Here is a 20924-nt window from a genome sequence, read left to right as displayed (position 1 = left end):
CGAAAACTATTGTATATTTTCTAAAAGCGGCAGTCTCCCTTGATTTCCACAATAATGTTTGCTTATGAAACCTTTTTCACGTGGTTCTGGTCTCTTTTCGTTTGCTTGATAAAGGGGAGCAAAAAAAAAGCCCTATATACCCAAAGTCAAAAGGGGATATCCCTTGATCAGGTCTTGAATAAAACCGAATTTAATGAGACCCCCCCCCCTAATGAAAAAGGGGCTAAAAAGGACGACGAAGTATTTTCGTATATAAAGATATGGGTTTCCTGGTTTAGATCGAAATTACATCTCGAAAAGCAGGGCTAGAGTATTAGACTTGTTCTGCTTCGATAGAGGCACTGTAACCGTAAGTGGAATAATAATAATTCGGCTGATTTCGCTTACTCTTATCCTTTCTTCGCTGACACAAAAGACAGAGAGAACTCCCCAAGCCAATGATGAGTGCCAAAGAGAAGATGCGCAAGCTAGTCTATCAGAAGGAGAAAGCGAGGGAGTGAGATTTTAGGTTTCATTAGGGTAGACTCAAGACCAAGCCAATCTCGATTAAAAAAAGAAAACTTATTGCAACTACGAACGTCAACATATGCTTTCTCATTAGACTATTTTAACTTATTGTTTATGTCGACCCTACGCTATGATTCTTCTTCCCTTATTTAATTTCTAGTTAGATGAACACTGCTCTGCTGCATGACAGAGTGATCTTTCCCTCTTATGAAAGCCAGTATCTCACTTTCGAAAGAGAGTCTCGACGTGGCGGTGTAGACATAGCTCCATAGCTGGGCTAGTCACTGGCTAGAGGGCGACCAACCTACCGGATCAGAAGCAGCCGAGAATGTTATGTATAAAGGACCAAAGAGTATCCTATCTTAAAGGAGAAGGGGGAGGAGTAGGAGCTAGCTTTAGGGGCAGAATCGAAGCGAAGAAATTATTTCATGCCACGACGATCTATATAGAAGGGAAATTTTGGAAGATATGGCACTTTAACTTCAGGTCAAATGCTTTTTTGGATGAAACTTTCTTATTTACTATCCCTAGTAGTAAGATTTTTAATACAGATACTCTATCTGCTACTAATTTCTTACTTATTAAGAAAGGGTCATGATCATATAGACAATTTGCTCTTTATTCGCATTTTGTTTACTCCCCTTCCTCAAGTGGAGAAACAGATTCATCTAGTTCTACTACTACTATAATTATAGGATCATCCCATACAAATTCACTTCCAGTTAGGCAGGATAATCCGGCGCCGCCCTTCTCTCCAACTCTCATTTTCTTTGGGGTCGTTAGTTCCCAAAGCTTGAGGATCTGGAGATAGACCTCTATGCCCAAATCCGTCTATTAGAAGCACTACAAATCGACAAATTACTTCCTCAACTTAACGATGGGGGATACGAAGAGTTAGTGAGAAGATTTTTAAATCAAACCCGAACTCCGATTGAATTTTTATTAGCGGTAAATAATGAGTTGTTCGATATCAAAGTTTTAGAGTTAAAAGCGAATCTTTAGGATCAACTTTTTAATCTCTTTCTCAATTAACTGGACATCGAATTTCTTTCGATTTTACGGGAATCCCCTTTTTGGGAACATGGCTTAAGGCTAGAAATCCTAGAGTATATTATTCTACAGTTAGACAGAGCCGGTCTGATCGATCCGCATCCCCATGATCCTGTAATGAAGATAGTACTCGAAGAATTTCTTCGGAGAATGCTAATTCAACTACAGCAGCAAGGGCAAAATAGCCCCGTCTATCATGACTTTCTCCGCTATTTTCGGAATGGGGGAAACTAGGTGAGGGGTGAACCTTATGTCTGATTCAATCTCATGCTTTCAAATCCTCTTAAAGAGTACATTGGTGTCACTTTGTATAAGGAAGTGTCCCTTTTTGTTGTCTTCGACCATCTTTCTTTCTCCCATTCTTTTTGTTGGTCAACAACCAACCAAAGTGCTCTATACTTCTTCACTACTCCTACAGGCTTGACGGAGTTAAGATGTATTGAGGGAAATGTTTTGTCTCAATCAATCAAGAATGCCTCAACTGGATAAATTCACTTATTTCACACTGGATCTAGCGCATATCCTCTCCAACCCACTTGAACAATTTGAAATAATCCCATTGATTCCTATGAAAATAGGAAACTTATATCTCTCATTCACAAACCCATCTTTGTTTATGCTACTAACTCTCAGTTTGGTCCGACTTTTGGTTTATTTTGTTACTAAAAATGGAGGAGGAAACTCAGTACAAAATTCTTGGCAGTCTTTGGTAGAGCTTATTTATGATTTTGTGCTGAACCCGGTAAACGAACAAATAGGTGGTCTTTCCGGAAATGTTAAACAAACGTTTTCCCCTCACATCTCGGTTACTTTTACTTTTTCGTTATTTTGTAATCCCCGGGGTATGATACCTTATAGCTTCACAATTACAAGTCATTTTCTCATTACTTTGGGTCTCTCATTTTCTATTTTTATTGGTATTACTATAGTGGGATTTCAAAAAAAAGGGCTTCATTTTTTAAGCTTCTTATTACCTGCAGGAGTCCCACTGCCATTAGCACCTTGTTTAATACTCCTTGAGCTAATCCCTTATTATTTTCGAGCATTAAGTTCAGGAATACGTTTATTTGCTAATTTGATGGTCTGTCATAGTTCAGTAAATATTTTAAGTGGGTCCGCTTGGGCTATGCTATGTATGAATGATATTTTATATTTCATAGGGGATATTGGTCCTTTATTTATAGTTCTTGCATTAACCGGTCTGGAATTAGGTGTAGCTATATCAGAAGCTCATCTTTCTACGATCTTAATCTGTATTTACTTGAATGATGCTATAAATATTCATCAAAGTGCTAATTTTTTTTATAATTGAATCAAAACGAGCCTGAATGGGTATACTTAGTCGTGGAGCATTGTGAGTATTTGCTTTAGGTATCATTCCTGTGCATCTCCTTACTTTATAGCAGTTATTGCTCCGGTTCCAGAAGGTATAGCTCTCGTCTCAACTTTTTCTTTGAAATCGGAGACTGTTCCAATTTCCTACTGAGATAGGCAAGCGGAGGGAGAACTAGACGTATCTTGATAGGAAAAGATAGGTTAGAATGGTTAGCTCACGGGTGGGATTGACGGGATAGATCACTACTGCAGAAGGAGGTAGAACCGGGGGAAGCACTATGGCTATAAAGGTCCTCGCCCTTTTAGGCACACGGTTTTAAAGATTCAATCTCAAAACGGTACTAAAGATTAGGCAGAAGAAGAACTAGAACTAGAATTCTTCGCCCCTCCCCTTGTACCATGAAGCAAGTTCAAAACATAAGGATAATGGGCTCGTCTATTATAAGTTATTAGTTCATGGAGTTATTTTAGATATTCCTAATAAGGAGACGGGACAGGATAGTTAGAGTTCTATTTATAGGAAGGAAGAGACTATCGGGAAGCTCACTCTCGGCTGGGCTCGAAGCAGAAGGTAGAACGTAATATCTTTTGTTGGTTTAGCTCATCATGCTATTACAAAAGAGTCCAGCGAAGACAAAGAAAGAAACCATTTTTACGGTATTTTCGCTTCCAGTCCAGATCCATCCTAAACTAAAGAGCGGGGCTAAGCGAGGGGCATAGCGATACATTGTTCATACTCGAGTTGCTCAAATCCAGTAGGAATATCAGGAATAGTAGGATCTAGTAGGAACTTGCCTTGGAATGCAGTGAGGGAGCCCAGAGCTATTGAATTATTTCATAACCCAAGGAGAAGAATAGGACTCTTTACCAGTATCATAACCACTCGATGGAAAATGGAACTTAGATCCCAATGTGAACCTACTTGTGAGTGGAATTTCGTTGACAAGCAAATTCCCCGGGGAAACGAACTTTTCTCCAATTGAGATGCTTTCTTCATTTATGGATTCAATGCGAGATTCGGCTAGTGTGAAGTGTGATCCTTGCTCAGAAGGAAAAGCTATATGATTAACACATAGAGTTCGATGAAGGTAAGGATATTCTCCAAAGTTTTCAATTCCACCTTATCAAGATGTAAAGAGCTAATACGGGCTTAGCTTGCCTTTTATCTTATCCTTCTATTCTAGGCGAGGAGGGAAATTTAGAATAAATAACCCAGAAAAAACTACAAACTAGTCAAATGACAGCCTGCCTTATTTTTCTCTCGTTCGGGACCCCTATTTTCTCGGAGATAGCCTGGTCTGAGCTAGAAGAACAGATTCGTGAGCAAGAGCGTATTTCACAGTTGATTCAACAACAACCATTTTTTCTGGGGACCTTTCGTATGAGTCTGTTCTTTCTTTTAATCTACTATAAAGGTTCTAAATTTGTTCCTAAATATTAAGGATAATTACATTCTTGAAAGGATCAAGGGCTCTACCCTCTCTTATAAAGTCTTACGCTTTTATCGTCAACCTTCGTGGCTTTTTGCTCATTTGGTCTAGCTATTTCATTCCTGGCTCTCTCTTTCAAGCTTCTTTCCACCCTGGGGATTTCTTCTCATTTCGTCCGTTCTGCTAGCTGGTGTCGCCTTTACTCTTACTTATCTATTCCCTTCCATCTTTTCCTCACCTACTCCACTACTTTCCTCATTCATTGAGTGATTAATGCTCCTTAAACCTCTCTCTTGAAAAAGAGCATTTTTTAGTGGAGTGGAGCCTTACTACGTGAACCCAGAGGAACAGGGTCCTTCTTCTTTGCAAAACAACTTCTGAATTATCATCACATTAGTAGTCGCAGAAAGAAAATCTTGGTATTGATTTATTGAAAATCTTTTTGAGATTGCTTAGACAAATCTTTTTATGTGAGGCCATTGTTCCCCACCTTTCTTACCTTGTTTTTTTGGGCTTAAAATTTTGTGACTCATAAGCCCTCCGTATCTAAAGATAAATGGCTAAAGGGCGGGTTCTGCGATTAACTAAGAAGGTGATCGATTGGCTTGGAGAGGAAAGGAAACCCGGGACTGAAAACAATAAGGATAGGAATGAATTGAATAAAGAAGGAATATATAGAACGTTGAGCATTTCTCTAGTCTTTCTTAGCCTTTATATAGTCTTTCTTCCACTCTTCCCTCAAAGCATGCTCTTTCATCCATGAGCATGGTTCTTACTTTCATTTTCCCCCTCCTCACATAGAAGCACATCTTGTTTTCAAAGATGAGTTGTAGATGAGTTAGTTCGATCATCCCACATATCGATGGTGTTTTAGTGCCTTATCCTAGGCCCGTCTAGTTGATCGAGGGATAGACGAGTATAAGGAAGGGATAAAGAATCGTTTATTTGATATTGATTTTATGTATATGTTACGATGCCTTCGTATGAAGGAGGATTGGGGGTACGACAGATAAAAAGAGAGACCCAAAAATGGAAAGAAGAGTATGAGGGGCAGCGACTCACCGATAATAAGAAGAACTCACATTCTCGTCCAGAAAGATGACCAATCTGTTAAGGCATCATTCTCAATGACCATCCTCTCCCATTCTAGTTCTTTTCTCTTTTTTTTAGGGACATGTTCATTTTCATTCCCTCGATATGGCCATGTGTGAAGCAACTTCACGATCCAATCAATTCCCTAAAATCGGATGACACAAGGCAAACTAGAGTAGGCTGATTGATCCAGGTAGCGACAGGTTCCAATCAAAAGGAACCACACGTACGCTAGAAAGACGTATAGGAAAGCCTTTCTTTATGATCATATGGATCACTTTTCGTGATTTTTCTTTCCAAAGGCATAAATTGTAGTCTAACCAGCTTTCTAACTTTAGGTGACCCAGAATCAGTCTTTTGATCATCCTCGAGCCTACACTCGTCTTTCAAATTAAGTTCCCAATTTAGTTGGTGCAGATGCTGAAGGATCAACTGACACTAGATAGGAAAGGTTTTCGATCGAAGCACTCGAACATGTTTCGAAGTCACTTTAGGATTCGATTTATAATCTGGTTGATGTTCCAACATCCCGAATCGAGGTGGCTCTAAACTCAAGTTTGCCTACCTCTCTAGTTACAGAGAGGGGAGAGGAGCTTCGAAGCCATAATTCAAGCTACAAATCTCGCTGGAAAACTAGCCATATCGATCTAGGTAAGTGGTGACAACGAAAAGGCGTTTAAGCCTGAGGGGAGGTGAGCGAGGTAGGATAAAGTGGTATTTGAACCAAGGCGGGCTGATGAGGCCCTATGTAGTCTTTCTTGTCATGTGTGGTGGGCAGTGAAAAAAACCATTCATTAAACCTTTTGGAACTGGAGATAAAGAGTCGTTTAAAGACGTTTTCAACAACCACTTTGTAGAGGCGGGTATCACGGTCAACGGAACTATACTTTGCTATGTCAATAGTCAATATGATAGATAAAGAAAGAGAATAGCAAGAGGAGGATTTTTTCTTTATATTTATATATTTCGGAAATCGAAGCATCATGCACTTTAGGCCCTTCTGAAAGCCATGAGGCGGGGTCACACGAGTAGCGAAAGACTGAGCTTGGTCATGTTCTCATGCTTCACACAATCCCATGTTAGGATGCTTGAAATCCATATCATACCGTATGGATTTAGAAAGTTCAATCAAAAAACAATAAAAAAGGACTGGGAAGGCTTGAATGGATAGCTTCCAAGGCCAGGGCTTGATTCTGCACAATTCAAACTAGCTAATATCTGTTTAATTTACTTAATGCACTCACAAGCCTTCGCATCGTTGCCATAGCTTCGTGTTAAGGGCAAAACTTAAATAACAACTTACTTTATTTACGTAATATTCATTCATAGTGGCCAGGCGGACCGTTTGAAGACGGAGGGCCCTAAGAAACCCAGAAAGAAAAAAACCAATATAGGAACTACAACTAAGAAAGAATAAGAATAAGAAGAATTTATTAAGTAAGGTAGTCTCTTCTTTCTTTCGGTATTCCGCTCCGCGAGCAAGGAGTGCCACGCACGAGCAGAGCAAAAAGAAAGCACGGAGAATTCTTCTCTTTTTTAGGGAGAAATCCTTTGATTGTGTATTGAATATAGATCCATGTCTTTCTTTTTACACTAGCTAAGACCAAATTCTCACATGTACCTTTCGTTATTACAACCTTTCTTTTTGATGTCAAAGACCAGAAGCTACGCGCAAATTCACATTAGATCTCTATTGTTCTCAACAGTGATAGCTATTCATTTAAGTCTTCGGGTAGCACTACTATATCTTAAACAAGGTGGAATTTCTCGTATTCCGTATGTACATGTTCCTGTGGCTCGGATGAGTATTCTTGTTTATATCGTTACGGCTATAAACACATTTTTGTTACTATTAACAAAACATCCCCTTTTTCTTTGCCCTTCCGGAACCGGTACAGAAATAGGTGTTTTTTCTACGTTGTTTACCTTAGTTACTTGGGGGTTTCGGGGAAAACCTATGTGGGGCACCTTTTGGGTGTGGGATGCTCGTTTAACCTCTGTATTCATCTTGTTCCTTATTTACCTAGGTGCACTGCATTTTCAAACACTTTTTTTGTCGAACCGGCTCCTATTTCAATCCGTGATGGACTGATCGATATAACAATAATCAAGTCTTCAGTCAACTGGTGGAATATATTGTGTCAACCCGGGAGAATTATCCGATCTGGTACATCAATACATATTCATAATCCCGTTCTAATCTTGTCTAACTTTGCTAATTCCCCCTTCTCAACCCGTATCTTGTTCATTATGGAAACATGTCTTCCTATTCCATCTTTTCTCGAATCTCCTTTAACAAAAGAAATAGAATCTTGAGAAGGAATACAAAAACCTATTTCACTCGCTGAGTCTTTTTGCATCCAATGGTTGAATGGTTAAAGTGCCCAACTCATAATTGGCGAATTCGTAAGTTCAATTCCTACTGGATGCACGCCAATTGGGTCCTCCAATAAGTCTCTGGGAATTGGCTCTATGTCAATAGAATCTCATCATCCATACATAACGAATTGGTGTGGTATATTCATATCATAATGAACAGTAAGAACTAGCATTCGATTTATAGATGGAATCAAATATGCACTATTTACAGACAAAAGTACTCGGTTATTGGGGAAAATAAATATATTTCTAATGTCGAATCAGGGTCAATTAGGACAGAAATAAAGCATTGGGTCAAACTCTTCTTTGGTGTCAAGGTAATAGCAATGAATAGTCATCGATTTCCGGGAAAGAGTAGAAGATTGGGACCTATTATGGGACATACAATGCATTACAGACGTATGATCATTACGCTTCAACCGGGTTATTCTATTCCACCTCTTAGAAAGAAAATAACATAAATAAAAATACTTAATAGCATGGCGATACATTTATACAAAACATCTACCCCGAGCACACGCAATGGAACCGTAGACAGTCAAGTGAAATCCAATCCACAAAATAATTTGATCTATGAACATCATCGTTATGGTAAAGGTCGTAATGCCAGAGGAATCATTACCGCAAGGCATAAAGGGGGAGGTCATAAGCATCTATACTGTAAAATTGATTTTTGACGAAATGAAAAAGACATATATGGTATAATCGTAATCATAGAAATGCATACATTTGTTTCATACGCTATGTGGATGGTAAGAAGTGATATCTTTTACATCCCAGAGGGGCAATAATTGGAGATACCATTGTTTCTGGTACAGAAGTTCCTATAAAAATGGGAAATTCCCTACCTTTGAGTGCGGTTTGAACTACAAATTTACGTAATTGGAAATAACCAATGAGGTTTATGACGAAACCTAAAAATCGATCACTGATCCAATTTGATTACCTCTACAGGATAGACCTCAACAAAAAACTGAAGAGTAACAGCAGTAAGTGATTGAGTTCAGTAGTTCCTCATTTAAAATTATTGACTCTAGAGATATAGTAATATGGAGAAGACAAAATTGTTTTAAGCACCGACATAACTGGAAGCGCCCCTTCTCTCAAAGAGAAGAGGACGTGCTATTCACATTTCATTTGATGATCAGAGGTGAATTTAATGTTAAGCAGTGGGAATTCTAAAGATTCCCCGAGGGAAAAATAGAGATGTCTCCTACGTTACCCATAATATATGGAAGTATCAACGTAATTTCATAGAGTCATTCGGTGTGAATGCTACATGCAGAATCACACTTGGAAAGGGTGGACAATTAGCTAGAGCAGCGGATGAGATAGGAGCAGAGTCGTGAAAAGAGCTAAAATCACTCTCTACATATGAAAGCACCAAGTACATTTGCTTGTGAAAGAAGAGCAGCTTATTCTGCAACAAATTTTCAACCTCCCTTCGGGAAGTAAGAGCAATTTTCCCTTGCCTTGAGCTAGTTCCAGTCATGAGATGACTTTTCCCTTACTCTTTTCATTCACAATCTCTCGCTGCTCACCGCTATCCCTATGGGTCGAGCCTCCTTTTCAGTCGCCCTCTACAACTAAGTCAGTTGAGCTCTTTCGGCTCTTAGACCAGCTGTGATCTTTCCTCCCGTTGGTTTGCTTACTTAAATATATGCATCCTTAGAGTCAGACCCTTTTTGGAGAAACAATCCTAGCTGGTAAGCAAGACAGAGCAAATCAACGTGGGATAAAGCTCTCGATGGCCATAGAACTGAATGGTTGGAGTGTGCAGGATCACTCTTGAAACTTTCTTCCTTTAAATAAGGAATCCTCTTGGTTGGTCGAAGCTAGAAGACGGTTGGACGAACTGCTATTTTGCATAGGGAGAGTAAGATAGGTTAGGTGCTTTTACTCAACTCGTGAATGTTCATTTCTAGTTAGCAAGGATAAAGAAGCAAATTTATACGAATTGCTTCCTTTATATAAGTTCATTTCTGTCATTACGTGCGACTATCTCCACTATAGAAAAAAAAAGGAAAGAACAACATTTTCAACACATTTATACGAAAAAGTCTTTATTATTAAATTAGCATAAGTAGTAAACATTTTAAACTAGGGTTTTTGCCATACATGCAAACATAATAAATACAACCAAACAAAGATAATTAGCATAGATAGGAGTCTATCTCCAGTAGGCATTAGAGTAGATCTCTACTAAAAATGAGAAGGAACACTCTAAATTAAAACACATTACTTTGTGTCTACAAACACTTATTTAAATCTTCTAAATGTAAAAAGAGTCGACAGACTCTTCTATTCTACTCTCTCTGGGAATCTGAAGCTATGCGGGTGACCCGCGCAGTTAGTTCCCTTTGTTCCTAGAGGAGGGCCTCCTTCCTCTCTTCCAGACCGCGGATGTGGTTCCGGATCTCTTGCATCATCTTTTCTACGGCCTCAGGGTTGAGAGGAGGAAAATGCTCCGGGAACAGACCCAGCCTTTGCTCCGATTGGATCTTCTCCTCTTCGACTTGAGAGATTTCTTGCAAAATTTCTTGAAGTCTTATAAGAGAATCCATGGCTACACTCAAAGCTTTTTTTGCCGACTTCTAAGTTCCTCTCCATCTCCCTTTGCCAAATAGAGACTGAAAGAAGCTTCTATTTATAGGCGTTGGTGGTCCTTAACCCTTTCTTATTATTAGTAAGATAGGTTGTCTTGGTTCCGTAACATAGATCATTTCAAACCTGGCTTTTCATTAATATGGAACCCCATTCACTAGATTTTGGTGCACTGAATAATTGTCCTTTCCCCGTACAGATTTGAGTACGAACGGCCCACCCCAAAGAGTGAATATTGTTTTTTTGCCACGCGGCTTAATCCCGATCACTTCCTCAAGAATATGAGGCAATAATAGAGCAAATCCGTCAGAGAGTACTCCACCACGAGCTGCCAAAGGACGCTCAGTCAATCGTCAATCTCCAGCCCAAAGCTGACCAGTACAAACATCTGTCACCCCGCGGGCTTCGGCGTACCTTGCCTACTCGTCCCGGCCTATTAGTACCCAGCTACAATCTCTTCCCTTATAAAAGAAAAAAGGGCCCCTTGGCCAATCGTCACTCAACAGCTCGAAAGTGGATCAATAAAAAACCATGTGATTTGTACTTGTTTACGTACTGACCTCTAGGCCTAGGGCTTCGTCGTACCCTGCTTACTCCTCTTTCACTTTCACTAGCTTGTGCTTGTCTTTTCTTATTGGCTTATTTATAAAATAGTATCAGCATTTGAGACGACACTCCCCGGCCAATCCTCAGTCGTCCGTCATTGCTTAGAACCACTATCTCTTGATTGATCTGTTTTTTCTACCTTTACAGCTCGCTCTGTAAGTTCACAAGCAATACACCAATACATCACTAGCTATAGCAATAACTTGTACAATGAGTCAGGGGTTCGGTGAATTCAATAATAGACGTATGTTGGCATTCCAGCCTTCCTTCACCTTTCAGGGAGTGCTAATGCGGGTATTTTGGTTTGCAGGTAATAAAACCTACTATTCCGCTATGAGGGAAAAGAGTGAAAAGCTATGTGAAGTAAAACAGTAGTTAAGAAAAGTCTTGTTTATTAACATTTAATAATAATGAAAGTACTTATTTTTTATTTTTAATTCACATTTTATTTTAATTCAAAATTACAATTATATCCTGTCTCTGTAAGGTGAGAGTGGAATTTCTCCTTTATTTTTTCCTTTCAATTCACTTGGATTTCTTCTGTTTCGTCGATTTTGACTGGATCCCACCTTTCTTTGGATAAAAGGGAAGGAGAAGGATCTTCTTACGTGGATCCCTCTTGTTCCTATTTAGTCCCCTTCATTTCAGAAGCTCTTTCTATTTCTACATCTCTTTCTTCCTCACTTTCCACCCTTTCTTCTATTTTTGAGGCTTCTTTCAGTTTCTTAGTAAGAATGGGTGAGGATATTCTGCCTAAATAGTAGACACATGTAATAAATAAGAGAATACTAAAGATACGAGCCATATAATTTCTCAATTCTAACACAAGGTACTTATAAGATCGAATGTACTTCGTAGATCTAATAGGATGATTTTGCCGTGTCCAGACTAATACCAATCCAAGCCATTTCATGAATAAAATGTGACCAATTATCCAACCAAGAAAACCACTTGTTACAAATAAGATCTTGTTATTGCATCGAAAGAGATAAATGTTGACTAATTTGGCTAACATTGAACTTGGTAAAATGAAATGGTTGAATAATTTAAAAATTAGATTATTCCTTCAGCGTCTGCACCAACAAAATCGGAATCTTAATTCGAAAGACGAGAGTAGGCTCGAGGAGGATCAAAAGACTGATTTTCGGTACCCTAATGTTAGAAAGCTGGTTAGAGTGAAATCTATGCCTATGGAAAGACAATTCACGAAAAGTGATCCATATGATCATAAAGAAAGGCTTGCCTATACGTCTTTCTAGCGTACGCGCAGTTCCTTTCGATTGGATCCTGCCGCTACCTGGATCAATCAGCCTATTCTAGTTCGCCTTGTATCATCCGATCTTAGAGAATTCATTGGATTGTGAAGTTGCTTCACACCTGGCCATATCGAGGGAATGGAAATGAACTTGTCCCTAAAAAAAGAAAAGAACTGGAATGGGAGAGGATGGTCATTGAGAAAGATGCCTTATTGGGTTGGTCATCTGTCAGGACGAGAATGTGAGTTCTTCTTATAATCGGTGAGTCGTTGCCCCTCATACTCTTCTTTCCATTTTTGGGTCGCTCTTCTTATCTGCCGTACCCCCAATCCTCCTTCATACGAAGGCATCATAACATATATATGAAATCAAGGTCAAATAAAAGATTCTCCATCCCTTCTTTTTACTCGTTTATCCCTCGATCAACTATATGGGCCTAGGATAAGGCATTAAAATACCGTCAATATGTGGGGTGATCGAATCGACTCATCTACAACTCATCTTTGAAAATAAGATGCACTCCTACATGAGGAGGGGGGGGATAAAAGTAAAAACCATGCGCATGGATGAAAGAGCGCGCTTTGAGGTAAGAGGGGAATAAAGATTATAGAAAGGCTAAGTGAAGTACTTATAGAGACTTCTTTACCATTCTTCTTTCCTCTTCTTGCTTATCACCTTCTTTCCATTTCCTCGCATCCTAATATAATAAAGATCATGACAAATTGCTCCAGGTCTAGATATCTCCCTTCGAGATTGCCAGCATCAGTCTAAGTAGCTTAAGTGTTTGAAGAAAAATGTAGAGAAGGAAGGGTGGTTGAAGCATGACCATACGAAGTACCTTTAGCATTTCAAGTACCTAGTTCAGAGCCAGGACATCTTTGGCATATCCACCAGCAGCGCCTTTGGCATGATAGGCAGGCAACATATCTTGATCCATCGGTAGCAGAGCAACTGAGTGAATGACCTTAATGATCGTTTTAGAAGTAGCGCTTTACTAGCCTAACGACTCAAAGCAAGGTCGAAATCCATCCCTCTTTTAAAAACTGATTAATTAACGACCCACCAAGCAAAGGCACGCTGTGTGGTAGTAGCCAGTTCAAGGAAGTGAAACTAAGACAGGAAACTTCCCTTTTTTTTACTTTTAAGTAAGTAAGACCATGTCCTCTTCCCTTTCGATATCAAGATAATTGACGAAGGTGGTGCTTTGGACATTTTCGCTGATGACAAAGATATAAACATCTACCCGGTATACCAGCAATCCTTCTATTCGGATACCCCGTTATTACTCTAAACCATTGCATTGCCGAGAGGAGAAAATGCTCAATGTTCTATATATTATTTCTTATTCAATTCATTCATATCCTTTTTGTTTTCAGTCCCGAGTTTCCTTTTCTCTCCAAGCCAATCGATCGCCTTCTTAGTTAACTGCGAAACCCGCCCTTTATCCATCTATCTTTAGATACGGAGGGCTTATGAGTCACGGAATTTTAAGCCCAAAAAACAAGGTAAGAAAGGTGGGGAACAACGACCTCACACAAAACGATTTGTCTAAGCAATCTCAAAGAGATTTTCAATAAGTCAATACCAAGCTTTGCTTTCTGCGCCTACTGATGTGATGATAATTCAGAAGCTTTTTTGCAAAGAAGAAGGGCCATGTTCCTATGGGTTCACGTGCTAAGGGTTCACTCCACTAAAAATGCTCTTTTTCAAGATAGAGGTTTAAGGCGCATTAATCACGCCTTGAATGAGGGAAGTAGTGGAGTCATGTCAAGCTTCCTGACCTGCTTTGTACCAGCCGATATTTTGTGTAATGCAGGGCGCTGACTAGCCCTGCTCAACGCCCTACACCCTTCTGTTGAGCGCTTCATTGAGCATTTCTCTTTCCTATCCCATCCTTACGCTACACTATCCATAAGGTTGACCTAGCCCTCTCTTCTCTCCCTTTGTCCACGCGAAAATTACATTCCTTTCCTTTCCTAGCCTATTAAATGTGGTCATGTATGTAATAGAATTCAATGGGATGACCTCCTAGTTGGACCCATACTGTGATGGTAGTGAATGTGGCCTCAGCTCCCACAAATGCAGGCTCCCAAACCCTTAGACTGAGATAGTACCACAAAGCAAGGGTTACCATAAATGACTCTATGGAAGTCCTCTCCCACTTGAAAGCTAAATAAGGAGAAGAAGTGACCTAAATCAATGTATTTCGTTCTTAGCAGAGGTTCCTTCCATATAATCCCTCGAAGTACTTCGCTCACTTTCGAAGAGTGAAAGGATCATTCAAAGTAGACTAAGGACATAGGGCAAAGGAGCTTAGAAGGGTGACGGAAGGGAGTAGTAAGGTATGAAATCACTTAGATAGAAGCATGTTGGATGACAGACTGTTGTTGAGATTTCTGACATTGAGAAATGACGTAAGTGATAGATGGAATCGTGGAGTAGGGTAGTTTCCATTGTTGATTGAGAAAGCAGCGAGCCCAGTGAGCTCTCCAATAGTGCACCGAAACGGGGTAGGAGAGACGGTAAACCTTAGATCGGTTAAGATTCTATTGAAATGTCTTTGATTGAGTGAATCCTGCCCGATTTTGATTTCCGTCCCCGCGGGAGACATTGTAAATAGTTTAATGTTTGATTCCCTTATTGAATTAGGAATCGATTGAATGGGACTTGCCTATCCCTTATTCATGTCCGATTTTTCTCTCTTTCCTTTTGATACTTGGTTGGCAGGGTCAGGGCCTTTCGCACTGGGCGAGCTAATCCGTATTATTCTATGTCAATGTGACCTTACCGGCCTTTATTTTAAGCAATTATTCACTCCAAGATGCATGACAAGACCTTCGATCTCTCTCTCTCCATAATTGATATGGAAGTTGGAAAAAATCAACCACTCAAAGCTGACCTCAAAATGTTCCAAACACGCATAAGTGTGAATATTGAAGACCCTCTTTTCTATATTTCATATTGTTGATTAGTACAAAAGCAAAGGGCACTGATTCAAACATTACAGGTAGATTCTTCTTAACTAAGAAATGGAAGGGGGCACTTCACCGAATGATATGTAAAGTATGGTACGTTCAGTAAACAATCCCTTAGCTCAATTCCTCGGAGATACCTAAGGCAGCTCCCCGTGTCCTTTATACTCAACAGGAAAAGAGTATACAGGTCCGACAGGGGCGAATAAGAGCTCGTCGAACCGTCATTCTTTAGTTCCAAGGTCAATCAATCGGTAGTCCTCCAATTTACTCTCAAAAACCTGTTTATAAGAAATAGCTCATGCCACTCGTATTGCCCCGAATTCACAAAACAGGTTTGGATTGGACATTATTGTGTAAACATTCAAGTTGACAATCGGCTTTCTAGACAGCTAGTGGACTCTGAAACCAATACCAATGATTTCGCTTGATCTAAGAATAACGTAGCATAGAAAACCGGACTCACCAAGGATGGCGAATGTGCAATACGTAGAGGTTGCTCCACTTCCTATAGATTGTTTTGTAGTGGTATGATTACGATGTTTGCTCTGAATGGAAGAGAGACGGCTTTTCCTTTCGGATGTTGCAAACGCATAAATGAAACACCTTAGTCAGCAGAAGAAGTCACTCTCAATCCGATCTATCAAGAAATGTTTTACCGGTAAAGTATAGCAAGAATTAGTCGATCCTTTCTTAGGGTTCAAAGTAATTCAACCAGTGCCAAGAAAAGTATCCGGTTATAGAGCGAGGCAGCAGAGGGGAGTTGGCACAATATGTAATCCCTAGGATATCAATGTCGGAGAAGGGGATCACTCAATGCTGTTACATGCACTTATTACTTGGGATTGGGTAGCGTGAAAGAGATAATAGAAGGACCAGCCAAAAGTTGTTCCGTCTTTCCAATAGCATTCTTAGTTAGCACCATTCAACTAAGCCTGTTTTTGACGAGTGAAGCGGCTAGGCTACATGCTTAGCCTAGTATTCCCGGATTGGTATTGGATAAGAAAGATTTTGCTTTCATCCCACTCATGAAGAACAATAAAGTGAGGGGAGGGCTCCATGGAAAAAGGGTAAGTTTGGGATGAGAGGGTGAACACTAAAATAGTAGTCACCAAATTTGGCTAATTTTTTTTATGAAGGCGAATTGATAAGAAAAGGTACTTCCATGTGTATAAAAGCACAAGGGAAGGAGGCCACTAGTCCAAGTATAATAGCATAGGGGGTGCAAGGGTGAAGATACTAGATTGTTTTGGCACTCTTGGTCAGCTTTCTTTCATTCAGTATTTCTTTCTTCTGCCTTTACGCAAGCCAATTATGTGTGGCGCTGCAGAGGAAGGCATTATTTACTGTACTACTATCGGCTGTACAATGATGGCATTGTGGATCTCATTCGTATTCCAATTTTTTGGACAAAGTTAGAGTAGTCATTTAGGGAATAAGTCTTTTTTAATTATTCTGTTAGCATAGCATTAAGTGCTAAACATTTTACACTTTAGGTTTTACCATACTATACATGCAAGCATAACAAATAAAACCAAACAAAGATAGTTAGCATAGATAGGAGTTTATCTCCAATAGGCAGTAGAGTAGATCTACACTAAAACAAAAAAGAACACCAGACATGAATACAAATGTCTCAAGACACTTATTGAAACCTTCTAAAACTAAAAAGAGTCAACGAACTCTTTTAGATTTCTCGAGTACCAAGGAAGACTGCCTCCACGATCAGTGCCTGCTACTCCTGGCGTGGTCCCTTGAGTCTTTCTTCTAGTTCCCAAATTCTTTGACGGCTTGATTCCATTTGGGCTTCAATAGCAGCCGGGTTCACGGAGCGAAGATTCCACAAGAAACCATTTAACATTATTTGAGTCTTTCGAAGAAAATGTTATACATTTTTTATTTCAACGTTAATTTCATCAAGTCGATGGGGAATGTTGGGAAATTTGAGCAGGGAGGACCATGGCTTCTCGATATACACTAGTAGAAAATTTCTGTTTTTTTTTTGTAGAGCAAGAAGGCTTATCGAGCCTATTTTTATAGAGTGTATAGCAATTCTGCCAATGCAGTACGAATTGCATGGCTGGCACAATATGAGTACTATAAGCACGCTGCCTGTATGAAAAAACAAACTTTGCAGAACCCTTTCACCTAATAGATCGTGGTGAAGTCAGCAATGGATTCGGCGGATCATACACCTTACGCTCAGATTTAAGAAGGATATTTACGAGACTGAGGTGAGTTTTAAGAGAAAGACGGGGGTGGATTTTTTTTGCTCTAACTGGTTGTGAGCACGGGAATTGCGTTGTCGAGCAGTGGGCGGAGAGGAATTTGGTGTTGTAGTTTTGATGACTGTGAGAGGGGTTGAAAATTTATTGGTTTTGTTTAGCAGGTATATTGGTATGAATGAACATATTTTAGATTATAGAATGTATAAGAGCCGTACGACATGAGCAGTTGAGTACAGTACTATCATGCCTTTGTTTTGTTGTGTGAAGAAAGTAAAAAACTTGCGAAGCACGCAGCTCAATCACCCTGCCTGTGTGAATTGAACGAACGTAAAAGTACAACTAACTTAATCTGGTTTTCCACCTATTCTTTAGTGTTCGGCCATTTCTAGAAAAGTCTAAAGGACATATTCGTTGCTGATTTGGGGTTGCGATGGAAGATAATGTTGAAGTTATACACCAAGTACACACGTGATTCTGCTATGACAGAAGTACACGCGCAATTCAGCTCTGGAAATACTCCCGGAGGTCCAGAGAGAGATGATTATAGTCAACCTCTACCTCTCAGATAGCTTTCTTTTCCAACACTTCTATGTGAAGATCATTGTAGTATTAATATGATTGATAGTTTATGTTTACGATTTGAAGTTTTCCAAAGTCTCAAATTCAACGTAAAAGTTCCGGCATATGTTCTTTGCAGATGCTAAAGCCAGAGCATGATGGCAAGAATTGATCGAGCGAAGAATCACAGTTCTCAACTGTCACATTCAAATTTCACTCAATTAAATAAACTATGCCCTTACAAAACTTATTAGTACTCCTACACAGTTGTTCAATTTTAATGTCATTCTCAACTTTATCCCTAACTGGGTCTTTGATTTTAGGCCCTTTAGAGGAGGGTATCTTGTTGGTTAATATCATCCCGCCTCGCATGGACTTCCGGTCTTTCTTAGTTAACAACTTTATTACAATTTTCAGTTCTCTAGTTACTCCTGCAAAAGCAACAACAGTTAGGGATCTGATTGAGGAGCGCCGGGAAGAAAGGATCGGGGAGATTCCCTTGAAGATCACTTACCCAGCTCTGGAAGGACATGAGTGGAGAATTGTCACCGGATTTGATCCAAAAAACACAGGGCGGAGTTACCTTATTCGTGAGTCTTGGCCGGGTTTGTGTTTAAGGAAGAAAACCTTATTGTAGGTTCTTTTAAATTTAAATAGTGCCAAATTCAAAAATAAAAGGAAAAAGATGTTTGTACGCATATTAAATTTTCTAACTCAATTGATCCTACTGTGTCTAGATCAGAGTTCCAGCTTGTTAGCTTTGTATTGGCTCCCACCTTACTTAACGGGGCCCTTAGTTGAATACCGATCAAAATTGTTTGAAATTTTTAAACTTTTCCAATATAGAATTATTAGTTATGTTAAATACCCCGAAAAGCCGAAACCTCTTATTACGGTCTTTAGAAAAACTACGACTAGTCAGGAATTGCATAAGAGAAGAGATGTCGTAAGTAACAATAGTGCAAAAGCAGGCGGCAGAGATCCTCAAAGGAAACCGGATGCTTGGGGCTTAGGACAAGGAGCGTCCGAAGTCTCTTAAGAAAGGACAAGGACTAATTAATATCATGTTTACACCGATCAGATTTAAAAAAGTCCTTCGCCCTTTATCTTCTCGTCTATCTTCTTTATCTTCTAATCGGATCGCCTAGCTTCTTTCAAGCCCTACTTGAATTGCTTTCTTCACAAAAGAATTTTTATTAAGAGTCCTTTAAGAAGCTAAGCTCCTTCAGATAGTAAGATTCGCTTAACTTCATACCTCTAAGCGCTCATGACTATCCGATGATAGTCACTTCGCTTTCCTTTTAGACTGAAAAAAGGAAAACAGAAAGATTGAGCATAAAACAAATATAGAGAATGAGCTATTACGTGCAAACAAAGGAAATTCAATAATAAGAGTCTGATCTTCTCGCGTGAGAATATGCGATTCCTCCGGAGTGAAGTTGTTGGAGGGAAGAGATAATGAGGAAGCTAGTTTATTTGAGAAATCCACTTTCTTTAAATGGTGATGTAGGCGGGGGTTTCCGAGCAATGCAAATAACCTCTGGTTTTTTTCAGATTTGGCGAGCATCTGGAATAACTAGTGAATTACAACTCTATTGTACAACAATTGGGGCATTGGTCTTTGCAGCGTTAATACTTTTTGCTGGTTGGTTTCATTATCATAAAGCGGCGCCAAAATTGGCTTGGTTTCAAGATGTAGAGTCTATGCTGAATCGCCATTTGGTAGGGCTACTAAGACTTGGGTCTCTCTCTTGGGTGGGGCATCAAGTACATGTATCTTTACCGATTAACCAATTTCTAAATGCTGGAGTAGATCCTAATGTATGAACGTAAATCTTATCTATGTCACAGGTTTGATGATCGCTAACGCACAGAAACCCAATCTCATAACTCTTTTTGCAGGCAGGAGGAAAGAGAAAACTAGCTAAATGAAGTAGAGCGAGAGGGAGGATCTACTTGGAATTGGCTGTCAGTGAATCCCAAGTATCACATAGATAGAGGAAAGAAAATCGCTTACATGCCGAAGGTACATCTGAGACCTTCCTTCCAAGCGACTATGACATAGATAGACAAATGTGATTGTGCTTTAGGAAACTAGCAAGCCTTGCCATTCATGTGAAAGGAATATCATCCTAATGAAAGCCTGATTCTTCCCTTATCAATGTTTGAGATGCCTGGTTGTGCCAATTTCCTTAGTTGACAATATGACTTTTATGCCTGGCGGCAACTCGAATCTTATGTTCTTTAGATGCCCAGCTTATCTTCCAGTTGTCTGGCTGTAAAAGGCAGAGGTTAGTTCACAACATTGAAAGCCAAAGACGAAGCGAGAGGGCAGATATAGAGCAGCAGATAAGGAAGAGATTTAGGCAACTTAATTGACCTACCAGACTCTAAAGAAAGGGTACAACTTATTTGGAAACTAGAAACTTATCGCTTTCCAAGCGAAACTCGATGCTACTTTAACACAAGGGCCGGTGTCCATCATTGAAAGTGGCATCTCTATTTGCGCACATTGGAGAAAGTGCTCTGCTAGTGAGATCAGTCCATTGACACCTATAATTGTTTCAACCAAGGCCGAGCACTCTTCTCGTATTTTTGGATGCACTCTCGCTTTAAGTAGCTGAAATCTCTTTGTGGAAAAGTTTCTTATTGCGAAATGAATGGAATTCTAGAAGCTCTCACTCAAACAAGGGCTTCCTATAGTGTACTAAACAGAATCAATGGACATAGAGCATGTCCCCCTCCTGACGTTCCCTTAGCAGGTGATCTATTGTTGCTTCTTATGACTGGTTCCGCTCAACTCCCCCTTCAGAGCTACCCTTGCCTGAAAGTGGAAGAGGTAGCTTACTAACCTACTGGAGTAAGTAGTGTTGTCCAAAAGCCTCAGGTGAAAAGGCATCTTAAATG

Source organism: Nicotiana tabacum, chromosome 19, assembly GCF_000715075.1.
Source record: "Nicotiana tabacum cultivar K326 chromosome 19, ASM71507v2, whole genome shotgun sequence".
Lineage (NCBI taxonomy): Eukaryota > Viridiplantae > Streptophyta > Magnoliopsida > Solanales > Solanaceae > Nicotiana > Nicotiana tabacum.
The sequence above is the reverse complement of the archived record's forward strand: the minus strand, read 5'-3'. Positions refer to the sequence as shown.